The following is a 16,972-nucleotide window of genomic DNA, read 5'->3' on the forward strand; positions in this document are numbered from 1 at the left end:
GGTGGGGTGGCATTGTATGTCCGAGATCGCTTGAACTGTTGCATAAAAACGGGTATTAAGTCTGAAGTAACACATACAGAGTCTGTTTGGATAGAATTTTCAGAGGGGCATGAAAAACTGATTTTAAGAGTGATATACCGTCCCCCAAACTTAGATAGGGACCAAGGGAGACTACTATGGGAGGAAATTGTTAAGGCCACAAGGCACGATAATGTAGTAATTCTAGGAGACTTTAACTTTAGTCATATTGATTGGAATTTCTTGACTGGGAATTTAGAATCATACGACTTCTTAGTAGTTCAGGATTGTTTTTTGAAGCAGTTTGTGACAGAACCTACAAGGGGAAATAACCTGCTTGACTTAGTTATGGCAAACAATGAATCCCTTGTTAATAATTTAGAAATTTCAGAGGAACTGGGTGCTAGCGACCACAAATCAATTACATTTAGCATTGAATGGAAGTACGATAGTAGCGATAACTCAGTAACAGTCCCAGATTTTCGCTTAGCAGATTACGATGGGCTTAGAGAACACTTATCATCTGTTGACTGGGGTAACGAAGTGAGCTATCAATATGACAGTTTTCTGAACACTATACATGCTGCTCAAAGAACGTTTATCCCGTATAAAGAAATTAGATCAAATAGAAATGACCCAAAATGGATGAATAATAGGCTCAAATATCTACTAGGTCATAAGAAAGGAATTTATAGGCGTATCAAAAGAGGTGAGGGTCATCTTATGAATCAGTATATTGACATTAAGAGGGACATTACAAAGGGGATAAGAAAAGCTAAAAGGGACTATGAAATTAAAGTTGCTAGGGATTCTAAAACTAACCCAAAAAGTTTTTTCCAGGTATATAGAACAAAAGTTAGAGATAAGATGGGTCCCCTTAAAAATAACTATGGGCACCTTACTGACAATGAGAATGAAATGTGCTCGATTTTTAATAATTATTTTCTCTCTGTTTTTACACAGGAAGACACTAACAATATTCCAGTAATTAATTTTTATTGTGGGCTAGAAGATGATAAATTATGCAACATCACAGTCACTAGTGAAATAGTTGTGAAGCAGATAGACAGACTGAAGCAAAATAAGTCGCCGGGTCCTGATGAGGTTTTTTCAAGGGTTCTTAAGGAATGCAAAATGGAACTCTGTGAACCATTAACTAATATTTTTAATTTATCTCTTCAAACAGGTGTAGTGTCTGATATGTGGAAGATGGCTAATGTAATTCCTATTTTTAAAACAGGGGACAAGTCGTTACCGTCAAATTACCGCCCAATAACCCTGACCTCAATTGTAGGCAAATTACTAGAGTCAATTATAGCTGAGATTATAAGAAGCCATCTCGATAAGCATAGCTTGATTAATGATACTCAGCATGGATTCACAAGAGGCCGGTCTTGTCTAACTAATTTATTAACTTTCTTCAGTAAAGCTTTTGAGGCTGTTGACCACGATAAAGAATTTGATATTATTTACTTAGATTTTATTAAGGCTTTTGATAGAGTTCCGCACCATAGACTGTTAAAGAAAGTGGCAGCTCATGGCATTGGGGGAAAAGTGCTCTCGTGGATCGAGTCATGGCTCACTGACAGGAAGCAGAGAGTGTCCATAAATGGGGTTAAATCCGAGTGGGGATCTGTAACAAGAGGCGTTCCACAGGGATCAGTCTTGGGCCCGTTGTTGTTTATAATATATATCAATGATCTTGATGAGGGAATTACTAGTAATATGAGCAAATTCGCCGATGACACAAAGATAGGTAGGATAATTGATTCAAACGTAGATGTTATGGAACTTCAGGAGGATTTAAACAAACTATATTCTTGGTCAGAAAAGTGGCAGATGCAGTTCAATGTAGATAAATGCAAGGTTCTGAAGCTTGGGAGTGCCCATAACCCTAGTACTTATAAGTTAAATGATGTAGAACTTAGCCATACAGATTGCGAAAAGGACTTGGGGGTTATGGTGAGCAGCAACCTTAAACCAAGACAGCAATGCCTAAGCGTACGTAATAAGGCAAATAGATTACTGGGATTTATATCAAGAAGTGTAAGCAACAGAAGTCCAGAGGTCATACTGCAGCTTTATACATCATTAGTAAGGCCTCACCTAGATTATGCAGCTCAGTTCTGGTCTCCATATTACAGAATGGACATAAATTCGTTAGAAAACATTCAGCGTAGGATGACTAAATTAATACATAGGATTAGAAATCTTCCTTATGAAGAAAGATTGAAGACTCTTAAGTTACATTCACTTGTTAGACGAAGAATGAGGGGAGACCTGATCGAAGTGTATAAGTGGATGATAGGTATTAATAAAGGGGATATTAATAAGGTCTTGAGGATGTCTCTCCAAGAGAGAACCCGCAGTAATGGATTTAAATTAGATAAGTTTAGATTTAGAAAGGACATAGGAAAGTATTGGTTTGGAAATAGGGTAGTTGATGAGTGGAACAGTCTACCTAGTTGGGTTATTGAGGCTGGGACTTTGGGTAGTTTCAAATATAGGTTGGATCAGTACGTGAGTGGGAGGGGTTGGATTTAAGTGGGACTTTCACATCAGAGCTTATTTCTTGGGTGGCATTGAAAATTGGGTTGGGCAAATGTTTTGTTAGTGGGATGAATTGTAAAGGACCTGCCTAGTATGGGCCAACAGGCCTCCTGCAGTGTTCCTCCTTTCTTATGTTCTTATGTTCTTATATGGGTGTGAAGCTTGGGTTGTAAATGCTGCAGTGAGGAGGCGGTTGGAGGCAGTGGATATGTCCTGTCTAAGGGCAATGTGTGGTGTAAATATTATGCAGAAAATTCTGAGTGTGGAAATTAGGAGAAGGAGTGAAGTTAATAAAAGTATTAGTCAGAGAGCTGAAGAGGGGTTGTTGATGTGGTTTGGTCATGTAGAGAGAATGGATCAGAGTGGAATGACATGGAGAGCGTATAAATCTGTAGGGGGAGGAAGGCGGGGTAGGAGTCTTCCTCGAAAAGGTTGGAGGCAGGTCGTAAAGGAGGTTTTGTTGGCTAGGGGCTTGGACTTCCAGCAAGCGTGCGTGAGCGTGTTAGGTAGGAGTGAATGGAGAAAAATGGTATTGTAAAGTAAAAGGACACAAGTGCAACTAATGTGACATTTATTGTGGCAACGTTTCGCTCTCCAGGAGCTTTATCAAGCCATTACAAACAATACGCGGACACAGAGGGTATATAAAGGCTCAGAGTGAGGTGCAATACTAGTGAGGTACCATATCGATGTTCAATAGTGGTAGTGGTAGTAGTAGTAGTAGTAGTGGTAGTGACAAAAGTAATACAATATGGTAGAGCAATTAATTCGTACATGAGTAAAAGGATATAAAAGCTATTACTTGGGTAACATAAAAATAGGTTGGACAAATATAGAGTGGAAAGAGGCAGCTTGTTTCAGTGTTCACTCTCTGTAATGTGCTTTGTGTAGTATAACAGGAGAGACTATGTGATGGCAGGGTTTACTGTTTTCAGGAGGATTCTTGCTAAGACTTCGGAGATGGTGAAGCTGCCGTTGTTTTGTTTAATTGTATTTGAAACAGCGATCAGTGCTGATTCGAGGCACTTTCGTCTGCGGAAATTAGTTTCTTTGATCACTAATTGGGCGTCTCTGAATTTAATGAGATGATTGGTGGAATTTCGGTGTTGTACACAGGCGTTGTTCAAGTTATCGTTCCTACATGCGTAAATGTGTTCATTGAGGCGGGTGTCGAGGTTTCTTGCTGTTTCACCTACGTAAATCTTGTCACAGCCTCCACAGGGTATAGTGTAAACTCCTGCATTGACTGGTTCGTGGTGCTTGGATTTTGTCCTGGTTAGATCCTTTATTGAAGTGCTAGAAGCGAAGGCGACTCTGGTGTTAGCTTGTGAAAGTACTTTTGAGACGTTCAGTGCAACCTGGCTGTTGGGAAGAATTATAACTTTGTTGTGAGTGGTGTTGATGCGTGGAGAATTAATGATCTGAAGAGCTCTTTTCTTGCAGTCTTTGATGAAAAAAGAAGGAAAATGTAACTCAGTGAATGTTTGGTGAATGTATGTACATTCCTCGTCAAGAAACTCAGGACTACAAATTCGGTATGCTCTTAGGAAAAACCCGATGATGATGCCTCCTTTGGTCTTGGTATCTTGACTGGAATAGAAGTGTGTGAGATCATTTTTACTGGTAGGTTTCCGATAAACTTGAAATCTTAGGTTGTTGTCTACTTTGTGAATGAGGACGTCGAGGAAAGGTAGCTTGTCATTGGACTCTTCTTCTAGTGTAAACTGGATCGCCGGTTCAACTGCGTTGAGCCTTGCCTGAAGATCGCTACCACTACTACTACTACTACTACTACTACTACTACTACTACTACTACTACTACTACTACTACTACTACCACTACCATTAATGAACATCGATATGGTACCTCACTAGTATTGCACCTCACTCTGAGCCTTTATATACCCTCTGTGTCCGCGTATTGTTTGTAATGGCTTGATAAAGCTCCTGGAGAGCGAAACGTTGCCACAATAAATGTCACATTAGTTGCACTTGTGTCCTTTTACTTTACATATTGTCGGTAATTCTACCAACTTTATTACAAAAATGGTATTTGGGACCTGACGAGCTGTTGGAGTGTGAGCAGGGTAATATTTAGTGAAGGGATTCAAGGAAACCGATTATTTTATATAGCCGGACTTGAGTCCTGGAAATGGGAAATACAATGCCTGCACTCTAAAGGAGGGGTTCGGGATATTGGCATTTTGGAGGGATATATTGTGTATTTTTATACGTACATTCTTCTAAACTGTTGTATTCTAAGCACCTCTGCAGTTTCAAAAAGGCTTTGTTCAAGGAATTATCACTGCTGCAGCTACTGAGCCTTCATGACAGGTCATTCCCAGAAGATACATCCAAGCACTCAGGGACTTGGCCAACAACGATGATATCGTCATTACAACCGCTGACAAAGGAGGTGGTGTGGTGTTACTCAACACTGTCGACTACAACAATAAAGTTTTAAATCTTCTCAACGATGTCAACACATACAAGCCTGTATCTGAATCAGTGCTACTTCAAAGTACCCAGACTTTTCTTCAAAAGGCTCGTAGCATCTTACGAAAATCAGAACAAGGCAAAAAACTACTTAAACTTTTACCAGGTCAACCGAAACCAGCACGTCTGTATGGCCTTCCTAAGACACACAAACCTGGCATCCCACTACGGCCTATCACTTCGGGCATAGGGAGTGCACCACACAGACTAGCCGGCCACCTTGCCAAATACCTTTCAGCGCTTCTGGGCACCATCAGTCAAGCCCACCTCAAGCACTCAGGTGACCTTCTCTCCCGAATTTCCAACCTGAATGTCAAAAACAAAAGCATGGCTTCCGTCGATGTCACAGCCCTCTTCACCAACGTTCCTACTGACGCTGCAATCAACATTCTGAGACAGAGGCTCACTGAAAACCACGACCTCCCTTTACCTCTTCTAGACTTCATCAATCTAGTGGAACTTTGTGTTAATTTCAACTTCTTCAAGTATCAGGACAACTGTTACAAACAGTGCTTTGGGATGGCAATGGGCAGCCCGCTCAGTGCTGTGCTTGCCAACCTCTTCATGGAAAACCTGGAGACAGAGAAATTCAGCACCCTCATTCCCAACACCGTTACCTGGCTAAGATACGTTGATGATGTATTGGTTTTCTATCCAAGACGTCTCAATATCCAGGCCCTTCTCAACAAGATCAATGCAGTTGAACCATCAATAAAGTTTACACTTGAACTCGAAAATGACGGCAAACTTCCTTTCCTCGACGTTCTACTGTGCAGATCTCCCGACAGTGACAAACATCTCTTCAAAGTGTATAGAAAACCTACCAACAAGGACGATCTTACAAACTTTTATTCACACCAAGACACCCGCACTAAGAGAGGAGTCCTCATTGGCTTCTTCTTGAGAACTCTTCGCATCTCCAGCCCTTGTTTCCTAGAAGAAGAATGCACTTACATAACACAAGCCTTTACACGTCTTCAGTTCCCATTTTTCTTCATCCGAGATTGCAGACTTAAGGCACAAGCTATTCTCAACAAACCGCCCAAGGAACAGCCCCCTAAGCAGTTCATAGTACTCCCATGTGGTGATGTTGCCACGAATACTCGCCGGGCACTTGCTATGAGTAACATCAACGTTTCCACCATAAACACATCATCTATCAAAGACCTCACTACGAAACGCAGCCCCACACCTCTAACTTCTACAGCAGGCGTCTACACTATCCCCTGTGGGTTCTGTCCCAAGAAATATGTAGGCGAGTCAGGCAGAGATCTTGCAGTCCGCCTGAATGAGCATCGAAATGCCTCTAACAGAGACGATGTAAGGTACGCCTGTGTCCTCCACAGAGACTCCACGGGACATTTGATGAACTGGAATGAGGCACAGCTCGTCCTCACCGAACCAGACCTCAGACGCCGACGGTGCCTAGAAGCCTCACTAATCGCCGTCACCGACACTATAGAACGCAACACTGGAAACTACAAAATTTCAAAAACATTAGCATACATGATACTTAAGCACCACCAACCCAACAACACAGGAGTCACATGATTTCATCGTCTACCCGTCCTCATCATAGGCAGAGGTTGTTTTGATAAGGACGTGCCTCGCATGGGCCAGTAGGCCTTCTACAGTGTTCCTCCATTCTTATGTTATATTCTTATGACATTCCTCAGGTCACGTGCGTCACACCTCACTCTCCGCCTATATATATAATGTTTTTGTACCTCTGCGTGTTAGAAGTGATCAAGGTCCAAGGACCGAAACGTTTTCTAATAAATATGTCATAGTGTTTGCTTACGTGTCTTTCTAAACCAACTTGTCGGTATTTATTACCAAGGTTTATACCATATGTATATATATATACACACACACACACCCACTGTCAGGCTCCAGATAAGTATGGGCCCCTAGCCGAAGCTAGACGGTCACTCCTATATTCCGGAGCACCAGGCTTGGACAAAGTTATTTCATCATACAGGATTTGATGAAATAACTTTGCACAAGCCTGGTTCTCAGGGGTTCTCTGGAGCCTGACAGTGGGTGTGTGTGTGTATATATATATATATATATATATATATATATATATATATATATATATATATATATATATATATATATATATATATATATATATATATATATATATGATGAATGGTTTAGAAAACCGACAAGTTGAAGAATTGAGACACTGATGCACCACATGGGAATCTTTATTGAAGAAACGTTTCTCCACACAGTGGCTTCATCAGTCCAATACAAAGTAGAAATGGGTAAGGAGAGAAGAAGTTTGAGGTAATCAGTCCCTCAACCTGGAATCGATGTGTTCAGTCCATCAATCTTGTAGGAAATGCAGCATAGGGCCAGAGAGGTGGCTTATATACTGCAGTCAGATGAGGTGAAGCAGGAGGAGGCGGGATCACAGTGGGACCTGCCACTGCTGTTGGAGTGTGTGCAGGGTAATATTTAGTGAAGGGATTCAGGGAAACCGGTTATTTTTATATATCCGGATTTGAGTCATGGAAATGGGAAGTACAATGCCTGCACTCTAAAGGAGGAGTTCGAGATATTGGCAGTTTGGAGGGATATGTTGTGCATCTTTATAGGTATATACTTCTAAACTGTTGTGTTCTGAGCACCTCTGCAAAAACAGTGATTATGTGTGAGTGAGGTGAAAGTGTTGAAGGATGATGAAAGTATTTTCTTTTTAGGGATTTTCTTTCTTTTTGGGTCACCCTGCCTCGGTGGGAGACGGCCGACTTGTTGAAATATATATATATATATATATATATATATATATATATATATATATATATATATATATATATATATATATATATATATATATATATATGTATATATATATATATATATATATATATATATATATATATATATATATATATATATATATATATATATATATATATATATATATATATATTTATAATTTACCATACTGCGACAGACCAGGGTTCGACCCAACGACATTGTCCGCCTCAAAAGACCACACACTGTACATGTCACCTAATTCATTATGCCATACATCCTACAAACAATATGACCCTGCCCCAGTTTGGTATGCGACTCAAAACCAGTTGTTTCGTGGTTTCATTTCCATATAAACTGCTTGTTGAGGCGGGCATTCAAACAGGAGGAGGCTGAAATTAATCCTTGAGCATACCACTGCCACGAGTTTCCTCGCTACATAAAACAAGCTTAGCTCACTAGGTTCATGTTGTTTGTAGGATCGATGGCTCAGTGGATAAGGTGACATATAGATTGTGTGGTCTCTAGACGCAGGATAGTGAGTCGTGGCGTCGAACCTTAGCCTGCTGCAGTTTGGTAAATGATTGAAAACCACTTGATTTGTGGTTTCATTGATATATATATATATATATATATATATATATATATATATATATATATATATATATATATATATATATATATATATATATATACATATATATATATATATATATATATATATATATATATATATATATATATATATATATATATATATATATATATATATATATATATATATATATATATATATATATATATATATATATATATATATATATATATATATATATATATATGTATATATATATATATATATATATATATATATATATATATATATATCGTGTCGAATAGGCAGAACTTGGCTTAAATAGCAACGCTCATCTTGCCATATAGGACAAGTGAAAATTTGTGTATGCAATAATTTCGCCAAAATCATTTTGAACCTAACGAAAAAAAATATATTTCACTGTGTTTGTTTAGTATTAAATTACTGTAAACAGATCTAAATTATATTTAGTTGGGTTAGGCTAAAATAAATTGCTCTTGTTATAATAAGGTTAGGTAAGTTTTTTAAGATTCTTTTGGTGCAAAATTAAAATCTTTTACATTAACATTAATGAAAAAAAAATAAATCTTTAAACGTATAAGAGAAAATTTCAGAAAGGACTTAATTTTAAATGAGTTCTTGCTAATTGGCCAGTTTTACATATTCGGCACGACATATATATATATATATATATATATATATATATATATATATATATATATATATATATATATATATATATATATATATATATATATATATATATATATATATATATATATATATATATATATATATATATATATATATATATATATATATATATATATATATATTAAGAAGTCGGCCGTCTCCCTCCGAGGCAGGGTGACCCAAAAAGAAAGAAAATCTCCAAAAAGAAAATACTTTCATCATCATTCAACACTTTCACCTCACTCACATAATCACTGTTTTTGCAGAGGTGCTCAGAATACAACAGTTTAGAAGCATATACGTATAAAGATGCACAACATATCCCTCCAAACTGCTAATATCTCAAACTCCTCCTTTAGAGTGCAGGCATTGTACTTCCCATTTCCAGGATTGAAGTCCGGATATATAAAAATAACCGGTTTCCCTGAATCCCTTCATTAAAAATTACCCTGCTCACACTCCAACAGCTCGTCAGATCCCAAATACCATTTGTCTCCATTCACTCCTATCGTACACGCTCACGCACGCTTGCTCCAAGTCCAAGCCCCTTGCCCACAAAACCTCCTTTATCCCTTCTTTCCAACCTTTTCGAGGACGACCCCTATCCCGCCTTCCTTCCCCTACAGACTTATATGCTCTCTATGTCATTCTACTTTGATCCATTCTCTCTAAATGACCAAAGCATCTCAACAACCCCTCTTCAGCTCTCTGACTAATACTTTATTAACCACACACCTTCTAATTTCCACACTCCGAATTTTCTGCATAATATTTACACCACACATTGCGCTTAGACAGGACATCTCCACTGCTTCCAACCGCCTCCTCACTGCAGCATTTACAACCCAAGCTTCACACCCATATAAGAGTGTTGGTACTACTGTACTTTCATACATTCTCTTCTTTGCCTCCATAGATAAGGTTTTTCGTCTCCACATTTACCTCAATGCACCACTCGCCATTTTTTCCTCATCAATTCTATGATTAACCTCATCCTTCATAAATCCATCCACTGACACGTCAACTCCCAACTCTCTGAAAACATTCACATTTCTCTTTATCTAAATCATTTGATACCCTCATCACCTTACTCTTTTCTATGTTCACTTTCAACTTTCTACCTTTACACACACTCCCAAACTCATCCACTAACCTTTGCAATTTTTCTTTAGAATCTCCCATAAGCACAGTATCATCAGCAAAAGGAACTGTGTCAATTCCCATTTTGTATTTGATTCCCCATAATTTAATCCCACCCCTCTCCCGAACACCCTAGAATTTACTTCTTTTGCAACCCCATCTTTAAATATATTAATAAGCCATGGTAACATTACACATCCTTGTCTAAGACCTGCTTTTACCGGGAAGCAGTCTCCCTCTCTTCTACACACCCTAACCTGAGCCTCACTCTCCTCATGAAAACTCTTTACAACATTTAGTAACTTACCACCTATTCCATATACTTGCAACATCTGCCACATTGCTCCCCTATTCACTCTATCATATGCATTTTCTAAATCCATAAATGCAATAAAAACTTCCCTACCTTTATCTAAATACTGTTCACATATATGCTTCAATGTAAACACTTGATCTACACATCCCCTACCCACTCTGAAACCTCCTTGCTCATCCGCAATCCTAAATACTGTCTTACCTCTTCTGTCTTACCTCTAATTCTTTCAATTATAACCCTACCGTACACTTTTCCTAGTATACTCAGTAAACTTATTCCTCTACAATTTTTACAGTCTCTTTTGTCCCATTTCCTTTTATATAAAGGGACTATACATGCTCTCCGCCAATCCCTAGGTACCTTCCCCTCTTTCATACATTTATTAAACAAAAATACCAGCCACTCCAACACTATACCCCCCCTGTTTTTAACATTTCTGTCATGAACCCGTTAGTTCCAGCTGCTTTACCCCCTTCCATTCTACGTAATGCCTCAGGCAACTCCCCCACACTCACATCCTGCTCTTCACTCCTGAAAGATGGTATACCTCCCTGGCCAGTGCATGAAATTACCGCCTACCTTTCGTCGTCGACATTTAAAAGTTCCTCAAAATATTCTCGCCATCTACCCAACACCTCCATCTCCCCATCTATTAACTCCTCTACTCTGTTTTTAACTGACAAATCCATTCGTTCCCTAACTTTCTTAACTTGTTTAACTCACTCCAAATTTTTTTCATATTTTCATTAAAATTTCTTGAGAGTGTCTCTCCTTTTGCACTCTCTCACCACTCTCATCACGTTTCTTTTACTCTCCATATACTCTGGTCTTCTTATAGCACTTCTGCTTTGTAAAAAACCTCTCAAAAGCTTACTTTTTCTCTTTTATCTCACCCTTTACTTCATCATTCCACCAATCACTCCTCTTTCTTCCTGCACCTACCCTCCTATAACCACAAACTTCTGCCCCACATTCTAATACTGTATTTTTAAAACTATTCCAACCCTCTTCAACCCCCCTCCCCCCACTACTCATACTTGCACCAGCCCACCTTTCTGCCAATAGTTGCTTATATCTCACCCGAACTTCCTCCTCCCTTAGTTTATACACTTTCACCTCCTTCTTACTTGTTGTTGTCATTTGCCTCATTTCCCATCTACCTCATATATATATATATATATATATATATATATATATATATATATATATATATATATATATATATATATATATATATATATATATATATATATATATATATATATATATATATATATATATATATATATATATATATATATATATATATATATATATATATATATATCATCACTGGCACCATGACTGAATGCCACCATTCCACAGGCGCTATGTCTTCTACAGCTTCAACTCAATATAACTATTGCGAGCGGCATCAATCTTCAGTGGCTGATGCACCCTGGGTTCTATACAATGAATGGAACAGTTCATGAGTTCAGGCTGTGTAGGCATAATTTTTTTGGATTCTGATTAAAATGCATCTTCTGGTCAACACTTTTAGTTCTGATGTATTTTTCCTCAAAAGAAACGATCTCTTGATGTTAGGTTGTATATTATCACTTGCCAATGTTATTAATCAAATTACTTTCTGTGAAATTAATAGCTAATGTTTTTTTTCTGATGAGAAATAAATCACAGTTTTTTTACTTTATTTGGTTATCCTTAGTTAAATTAACTTAATGTTTTTTATGTGTCTGTAACATTTGTGTGCCCTCTAGACAATTGTTAACAATTTGTTTGTTATGGACACTAAGCTCACTTTCTTAGAAATTGGTCAGTCTTAGGTTAATATTTGTATTGATTGCTATATATTGATTGTATATATTGCTTTTCATGTAAGCATTTCTGAGTATCACAAATGATTAGTTTCAACCTTCTCATGCTGAAAACTTGACAGCGCCACGCCTGAGCGGCTTCAGACTTATTGTGCATGTGTAATTTAGGACACCGGTCACTTTGGTCCCTCATAATGATTTGAATTAGATTGGGTCTGTGTTTGTCCTAATTTACCATTTTTATGGGAGAATTTTGATATTACTTTCCATATGATGACTTATGAATAACTCATTTCATTCCCTTCAAATCTTCAACGCAAATATTTAACTGCATTACCAACTTATGCCGCACTCAGTACCATTCCACTCGCGTGCACTGATGCACAGGGGACTGGGGTTATACAATACTGGGATGCCTTTTTTCAGATCGCTCAGTCATCGTAGTACTTCAGGTTCCTTCTCTGGTTTGTTTGTTACCTCGACTGATGAAGTGATTTTTGTAAGTCATGGAAAGAGCTGGCAAGTAGTGTCTCGTACATTCAAACCTGATTAATGTAAACTCAACGATGTTCTTAGTACTTACCTGAAAATGAAAAAAATTGACGAAAGGGAATTATATAAATGAAATGGAAGTGGATCCAACCATTCAATGTAACACTTAGCTCTTAGCTTGACATACAGAAAGCTGCAATAGGAGCGAAAATTAATTTTTTTTGTAATTTTCAAAAAAGGTACATAAAATAGGTATCTTGTTTACAACAGGATTCGCTTTCCCGTGAATGCAACAACAATAATAATAATAATAATAATAATAATAATTATAATAATAATAATAATAATAATAATAATAATAATAATAATAATAATAATAATAATAATAATGATAATAATAATAATAATAATAATAATAATAATAATAATAATAATAATAATAATAATAATAATAACATGCTAACGATACCACGATGGTGATGGCGTTTCCAGCTGGTCTCATTAAGGTGGAAAATGCTGTCCACTTGACTGGTACTGTGTCGGGTCTCTGTATAAATCCCTCGAAATCCAAATTGTGTGATCTAGATAACTAGATAGTTCGGGTGAAGTGCATGTGTAGCATCGAAGAGCTGACTGCTGGATCAATTAGGATTTGTGAAGTCGTCTATTCTTGTGACTTTCAAGTTGAACGGGTGGGGAATTCTGTGATTGTCTGTGGTAAGTTGCTGCATTGTCTGAACTTTATCCAGCAAATCTTACTACGTTCTGACTGGGCAGAAGCTTCGCAGCGACTAAGGGACGGAGGATGGAGACAGCATCTAGAGCTGAATGGCCCACAGTCTCAGCGCAATAAAAATTACAAATAAAAAAAAGTGCGCTATGGCAGCTAGAGTGCGTTATAAAAACATTGCTGTGGGTATTCCAAAGTCCCATTCGTTACTGATGTGCATCCATTACTTTGAGACTTGTCGAATGAAATTGCAACGTCCTTATTTAACTTTTGGATTACCTAGAGGAGCCGGAACCGGTGTCTCTCTGATATTTGCTGTTTTTGTTCTTGTTATTCTTAAATATAGCTTGTGCTGGAGCGTTGTGTTAAGTGTCTGGGTGCTGGTCGGAACACCTCACAAAACATATTCTGTAGGTAACCGGTAATATCACTCCCGGTAATATCACTCCCTGTAATATCACTCCTAGTAATTTGACTCCCGGTAACTGGATTCCGGGTATTTTAACTCCATGACAATTTCACTCTAGGTAATATCGCTATCCATATGTAAAAAAAAATATTTAAAACATTTATTAAAACATTTATACAAAATAAGAGATTTTTGTTTAGGTTACATTAGGTTATGTTAAAGTTAGATTAAGTTAGATTATATATAGGTTAGGTTAAATTAAGTTTGGCTAGGTTAGGTAAAATTAGATTTGATTAGATTCATTTAGATTAGGTCAAGCTGTGGAAAGTTATGTGAGGACAGGATAAGGTAGAATTCAAAACAACTTTAATTAAATCTTGACTTTTCTGACTATTTAAATAAAACTATGTTTTTTAAATGAGGAGTAAAATTGCTGAGAATAAATTTGCTAGAGTCAAATTACCCGCAGTAAATTGTCTAATATCTTTCATATACCTTCTCTGTCCATGTATCTTATTATTTGTTGGTTTGACGAAACGTCTAGCGACCGAAATGTAGCTGCAAAAAATGCTTTATTAGTTGCAAGTGTGTCTGTTTTACTAACTATAAAATATAGACTTACAAATCATCTAATTATCAGGTTAGAAGCCCCCTAGATCAGCCAATGGCATCTTTTTTTGTTAGTTAAGAATTAAAGCTAGCATTAATTGTTTAACCCGCACAAAGGAGAGAGAAACTTATGACGATGTTTTGGTCCGACTTGACTATTAACGGTCCAAATGGGAACTATGTGCAAGTTATTTGTGTATTGTTCAACTCACGACATTGTGCCTTTTTGTTCTTTCTGTCTAGGAGGGAGTCAGTTCAAAGTTAGTGTTAGCATAGTGTTAGCATAGTGTTAGCATACTGTTAGCATAGTGTTAGCATAGCACACCTCACCGTGTATATATCTGTTGAAACTAATCTCTGGGTAACTATGTGAAAAAAAAAAAATCTCGAGAGGAATCTGTTAAAATCCGTTAATTATAAATACCTATTTACTTTTTTTAGATTTTTTAGAACGTGAGCCAAATTTTTTGAGAAAAATGCTGCTAAATAAATTGAATAGCAAATAATGTCAAGAAATCTGTCTAGTATTTCAAAGTCTAAAAGATATAAAAAAATCCAAAGCGTATGGGTAACTAGAAACATGAATATTTTAATATTTATGCAAAAATATACATTTTTTTAACTGGGTTGTTGATATTGAGGTTCGGGAGGAGGAAGATGAGGCGGGGAGGAGTAGGAGGAAGGGGTGAGGAGGTGAGGTTGAGGTTTACAGGAAAAAACAGGAAAAAATGATTGGAAGAGGGAGTTGGAGAGCTATGTGACGAAGGGATGGGATATATGTAATGAAATGGTCGGAGCTATGTGATTACGGTGTGGGAGCTGTGATGAAGGGGGGAGCTATATGATGAAAGGGTAGGAGGTATGTGATGAAGGGTAGGAGCTATGTTATGAGGGGATTGAGGAACAGAATTATGTGTTAACATGGGTGTGAAAGTGTCCACTACCTCTCCTGGTGTTTACTCCAAGTGCTGTGTCACGTTCACTCCTAGGTGCTGCCTCAACTTCACACCTAGGTTCTGTTTCACCTTCACAGCTAGGTGATGCTTCATGCTCACACCTAGGTGCTACTTCACCTTCACACCTAGGTGCTGCCTCACCTCACACCTAGGTGCTACCTCACCTTCACACCTAGGTGCCACCTCACCTTCACACCTAGGTGCTGCCTCACCTCACACCTAGGTGCTACCTAACCTTCACACCTAGATGCTGCTTCTTATAGCTTAACATCTGTTGGTGTGTGTTCTTGAGAGATACGCTTCTTGGTACATATTCCCCGAAAGATGTAACCCCTATTATGCATATCCTTGAGAAATATAACTTCTCAGCATATACACCCTGAGAGGTACAAAGTCCGCAATGTATATTTAGAAGAGGTACAAGCTCTTGGAATATATCCCCTAAGAGATCCAAGGCAGTGGAAAATGTTCTTGAGAGATACAACCTGTTGGTACATATCTCTTTAGATAAACAATCCTATGGCATTTATTCTCACTTTATTCTCATTTATTTTTGGTATACATATCCTATGAGATAAGCTTTACGGTGTATATCTCCTGAAATACAACCCTTGTATATATCCCCTGAAACATACAACTGCTTGGTGTATATCCCTGAGAGATATAATCTCTTAGTCAATATAACATGAAAGATTTAATTTCTGGGTGTATATCACTGAAAGATATCATCCCTTGGTGCGTATCCCACGGGAGATATTACACCTTGGTGAATATCCCTTGGGCGGCATAACTCCCCGGTGAATATCAGTGAGAGACGAAACTTAACGTACATTGCTTCTAAGAAATGTTTACAATTATAATTTTTCATATTGACGTGTGTTGCTAGGCACAGCAGTTACAAGTAAACATCTGGATGTTAGCACTCGTGTCAAGCACAGCTGACTGCATGTAAACAAATGATAATAACATATCTGGATCCAAACGGCGGGCTGCTTTTATTAAGCCAACGTTTCGCTTTGTGAAGGGCTTAAAACGAAATGTTGCGCTAGTAAGTGTCCAGAACATTGGAAAGTAAACTAAAAGTTTACTGTTGAAGGATAGGTTAATACTGATCGGTAGATATTTTTTCCATTGATTTATAAGAGAAGGTAAACTGAATATGGAAAGGATTGACGTCATCTGAATAGAAATTCGGTGATTCCTATTTTAAACTTCGAGGTCAGAATAATTATTTTCCAGTACCTTCCCGGCTATATTAAAGCCACTTTTCTCACTATGTTGGTGTTTCTCGTGCAAATTTTAATCTCATATTTTATAAATCGTGTTATTTTCCAATATCTATATTGCCTTTAATTTCCTTCCATTCTTCTAGTTACCTTTTTCTT

At 37.6% G+C, this 16,972-nt stretch overlaps 1 protein-coding gene across 3 annotated transcripts in view; it reads left to right on the forward strand.

The window, feature by feature from the left end:
• The window catches only part of LOC128684046 (uncharacterized), a 919,796-nt gene that overhangs the window by 739,491 nt on the left and 163,333 nt on the right, over positions 1-16,972 (forward strand). The window lies entirely within an intron of this gene.

Source organism: Cherax quadricarinatus, chromosome 3 (genome assembly GCF_038502225.1).
Source record: "Cherax quadricarinatus isolate ZL_2023a chromosome 3, ASM3850222v1, whole genome shotgun sequence".
Lineage (NCBI taxonomy): Eukaryota > Metazoa > Arthropoda > Malacostraca > Decapoda > Parastacidae > Cherax > Cherax quadricarinatus.